Source organism: Babylonia areolata, chromosome 30 (genome assembly GCF_041734735.1).
Source record: "Babylonia areolata isolate BAREFJ2019XMU chromosome 30, ASM4173473v1, whole genome shotgun sequence".
NCBI classification, from domain to species: domain Eukaryota; kingdom Metazoa; phylum Mollusca; class Gastropoda; order Neogastropoda; family Buccinidae; genus Babylonia; species Babylonia areolata.
The window spans coordinates 22,157,253-22,162,252 of NC_134905.1; the positions used below are offsets into that span (position 1 = coordinate 22,157,253).

Here is a 5,000-nt window from a genome sequence, read left to right on the forward strand (position 1 = left end):
GGTAAAACTGGTCCCTGATTTTAGGACGCTGAAATAGGTCTTCACCATCGAAAAGCCAACACTGGGGCACTAAGCACCCACCGTCTTTGTCAAGTCAAAGAAAAACAAAGAGCAGACGACATTATAATAATAATAATAATAATAATAATGGTATTTATATAGCGCTGGATCTTGTGCAGAGACAAATCAAAGCGCTTTCGCACCAGTCATTCACACGCATGCATAACTCTAATACTGTAGAAACTAAAGACAAGGAAGGGCAGGCAAGGGAGGCTATTTTAGGAAGAGGTGGGTTTTAAGGCTAGACTTGAAAGAGCTGAGTGTGGAGACTTGACGAAGCGAAAAAGGAAGTTCATTCCAATCGCAAGGTCCAGAAACAGAGAAAGAACGGCGGCCAATAGTCGAGTGTTTGAATCTGGGTATGCGTAAACAGAGTGGATCCGAGGCCGATCGTAGTGAGCGAGATGGAGTGTAGAGGTGAAGGCAGCCGCAGAGATAGGAAGGGGCAGTTTTGTGAATGCATCTATAACATAGAGTGCTGATCTTGTACTTTATTCGGTGTGAGACAGGGAGCCAGTGGAGATGTTGCAAAGAGGAGTGATGTGCTCAGATCTTTTCTTTCTGCCAACGCTCAGTTTCTATCACAGATTGACATAAGCCTACAGTTGGACCAACAGCAAAGTGAGAGCTGTATGATCAATGTTTTCTCCATTTGCTGTGGGAAATAATTTACAGTTCAGTCTTTTGTGAAGGACTATGACTCTCAAACTAGGAGGCAAAATTGCACTGGCTCTTAGTGCTGCAGCCTTGGGGGCTAGTTAGCCTTTGGCAACCAATCCAACGCCGACTGTCCTTAGACCTTCGTGGCCGAGAGAGTGGGGATGTAATGTAGGCAAGACACTCTTCACTATAATATAATTCTAACCCGGATTGTCGGGACAGCAGTTGCTTTCTATGCTGTTCTGATGGTTATAGTCGGACACGACTGACTATCTCTCTGTCTCTGGACCTTGCGATTGGAATGAACTTGCTCTTTCGCTTCGTCAAGTCTCCACACTCAGCTCTTTAAAGTCTGGCCTTAAAACCCACCTCTTCCCAAAATAGCCTCCCTTGCCTGCCCTTCCTTGTCTACAGTTTTAGAGTTATGCATGCGTGTGAATGACTGGTGCGAAAGCGCTTTGATTTGTCTCTGCACAAGATTCAGCGCTATATAAATACCATTATTATTATTATTATTATTATTATTATTATACTACAGATTAAACGAAATGATGCATGTTCAGAAGACCATCAGTCCATTCTGAAGGGACGTGAACAAGTTGTATTACAAATCATGATCACTGTCACAGAAAATGTATCTCACCTGGATGTATATTTCCAAACAGCAGACTTATTATTCACTAACAAGCAGCAACTGTAGGTCTTTTAAGTCTTTTTAGGGATACATACATAAATATATATATATATACATCAATCTCTCTTTATATAATATATATATATATATATATATATATATATATATATATATATATATATATATGATAGTCAGTCGTGTCCGACTATGACCATCAGAACAGCAGAGGAGGCAACTGCTGTTCCGACTATTTGGGCTAGAATTCGATTATAGTGGAGAGTGTCTTTCCCAAGTACATCGGGCAAGAGGGTTTTAGGACAGTCAGCGTTGGAGATGGTTCCCAAAGGCCAACTAGCCCACAAAGCTGCAGTACTAAGAGCCAGTGCAATTTTGCCTCCTAGTTTGAGAGTCATAGTCCTTCACAAAAAGACTAAGCTGTAAATGGTTTCCCATTGACTGGAGAAACCATTGATAATACAGCTCTCACTTTGCTGTTGGCCCAAATGTAAACTTATGTCAATCTGTGATATAAGCCGAGTGTTGGGCCTTTATACACACACACACACACACACACACAACAAATTACTATTTATTTCCATCACTCTCACTATCTCTCTCTCTCTCGTTAAACTGACAGCAAAACAAATGCACTCGCAGACACACACAAAATGGTGGCGTTGTAATGTGGCGACACTCTCGCCCCAACCCGAGACTGAAGGGTAACCTGAATTTCACACGGATGAATCCCCTGTGACGAAACTACAACAACAAAAATACAATACAATTTCTGCCGTAAAATTGGTGTATTTGTATGAAAGTGGAAGTCTTAGTTATAGAAAACCTTTTAAAATGTTTTTACTGACAGTTGCGAATCGCGATTTTAGATTTTGGATGTTTTACCTAACTTGTTCAATATCATAATTTAACTGTCACGTATTTTGCGTTAATGTACGTGTTGTTTTAGACTTTAAAAAAGAAAGATTAACCTGCCATTGGACAATTTATGATTTCTTTTTATAGAAGCATAACTTATTCTGAAAACGTTTTTCTTAATATATATGCTATTTTAAAAACACTCAGTGTGTGTGTGTGTGTGTGTGTGTGTGTGTGTGTGTGTGTGTGCGTACGTGCGTGCGTGTGTGTGTGTGTGTGTGTGTGTGCGCGCGCGCGCACTAGACTCGGCTATGGGCTGAGACATTGTGTTGGGTGAGTGACGAGCCTATGGATGCACACTAAATTTCCAAAAGGATGAAAAAAAAAAAAAAAAAGGGGTGGGGGGGGGGGGGGGGGAAGAGCAATATGACAGAAAGTTAGTTCAGAAACTAGATCCGCATTAAAATTTTGTAAAAAAAACAAACCAAACTCCTAGAATAGAATCCAAAACCACTGAAAATGGTTTATAGCATCTACTAATACGTAATATTTCATCGTCTCATCCGTCTGTGCACGAAATCTGCCGGTAAAACTGGTACCTGATTTTGGGACGCTGAAATAGGTCTTCACCATCAAAAAGCCAACACTGGGGCACTAAGCACCAACTGTCTTTGTCAAGTCAAAGAAAACCAAAGGAGCAGACGACATTATAATAATAATAATAATAATGGTATTTATATAGCGCTGGATCTTGTGCAGAGACAAATCAAAGCGCTTTCGCACCAGTCATTCACACGCATGCATAACTCTAATACTGTAGAAACTAAAGACAAGGAAGGGCAGGCAAGGGAGGCTATTTTGGGAAGAGGTGGGTTTTAAGGCTAGACTTGAAAGAGCTGAGTGTGGAGACTTGACGAAGCGAAAAAGGAAGTTCATTCCAATCGCAAGGTCGAGAAACAGAGAAAGAACGGCGGCCAATAGTCGAGTGTTTGAATCTGGGTATGCGTAAACAGAGTGGATCCGAGGCCGATCGTAGTGAGCGAGATGGAGTGTAGAGGTGAAGACAGCCGCAAAGATAGGAAGGGGCAGTTTTGTGAATGCATTTATAACATAGAGTGCTGATCTTGTACTTTATTCGGTGTGAGACAGGGAGCCAGTGGAGATGTTGCAAAAGAGGAGTGATGTGCTCAGATCTTTTCTTTCTGCCAACGCTCAGCTTATATCACAGATTGACATAAGCCTACAGCTGGACCAACAGCAACGTGAGAGCTGTATGATCAATGGTTTCTCCATCTGCAGTGGGAAATAATTTACAGTTCAGTCTTTTGTGAAGGACTATGACTCTCAAACGAGGAGGCAAAATTGCACTGGCTCTTAGTGCTGCAGACTTGGGGGCTAGTTAGCCTTTGGCAACCATCCCAACGCCGACTGTCCTTAAACTTTCGTGGCCGAGAGAGTGGGGATGTAATGTGGGCAAGACACTCTTCACTATAATATAATTCTAACCCGGATTGTCGGGACAGCAGTTGCTTTCTATGCTGTTCTGATGGTTATAGTCGGACACGACTGACTATCTCTCTGTCTCTGGACCTTGCGATTGGAATGAACTTGCTCTTTCGCTTCGTCAAGTCTCCACACTCAGCTCTTCAAAGTCTGGCCTTAAAACCCACCTCTTCCCAAAATAGCCTCCCTTGCCTGCCCTTCCTTGTCTACAGTTTTAGAGTTATGCATGCGTGTGAATGACTGGTGCGAAAGCGCTTTGATTTGTCTCTGCACAAGATTCAGCGCTATATAAATACCATTATTATTATTATTATTATTATACTACAGATTAAACGAAATGATGCATGTTCAGAAGACCATCAGTCCATTCTGAAGGGACGTGAACAAGTTGTATTACAAATCATGATCACTGTCACAGAAAATGTATCTCACCTGGATGTATACTTCCAAACAGCAGACTTATTATTCACTAACAAGCAGCAACTGTAGGTCTTTTAAGTCTTTTTAGGGATACATACATAAATAAATATATATATATATATATATATATATACATCAATCTCTCTTTATATATAATATATATATATATATATATATATATATATACACATATATATATATATATATATATATATATATATATATATATATATATGATAGTCAGTCGTGTCCGACTATGACCATCAGAACAGCAGAGGAGGCAACTGCTGTTCCGACTGTTTGGGCTAGAATTTGATTATAGTGGAGAGTGTTTTGCCCAAGTACATCGGGCAAGACGGTTTTAGGACAGTCAGCGTTGGGGATGGTTCCCAAAGGCCAACTAGCCCACAAGGCTGCAGTACTAAGAGCCAGTGCAATTTTGCCTCCTAGTTTGAGAGTCATAGTCCTTCACAAAAAGACTAAGCTGTAAATGGTTTCCCATTGACTGGAGAAACCATTGATAATACAGCTCTCACTTTGCTGTTGGCCCAAATGTAAACTTATGTCAATCTGTGATATAAGCCGAGTGTTGGGCCTTTATATATATATATATATATATATATATATATATATATATATATATATATACACACACACACACACACACACACACAAAACAAATTACTATTTATTTCCATCACTCTCACTATCTCTCTCTCTCTCTCGTTAAACTGACAGCAAAACAAATGCACTCGCAGACACACACAAAATGGTGGTGTTGTAATGTGGCGACGCTCTCGCCCCAACCCGAGACTGAAGGGTAACCTGAATTTCACACGGATGAATCCCC

At 40.7% G+C, this 5,000-nt stretch overlaps 1 protein-coding gene across 1 annotated transcript in view; it reads right to left on the reverse strand.

The window, feature by feature from the left end:
* Positions 1-5,000, reverse strand: part of LOC143275348 (uncharacterized) — a 33,049-nt gene that overhangs the window by 27,503 nt on the left and 546 nt on the right. The gene's annotated exons all lie outside the window — the stretch shown is intronic.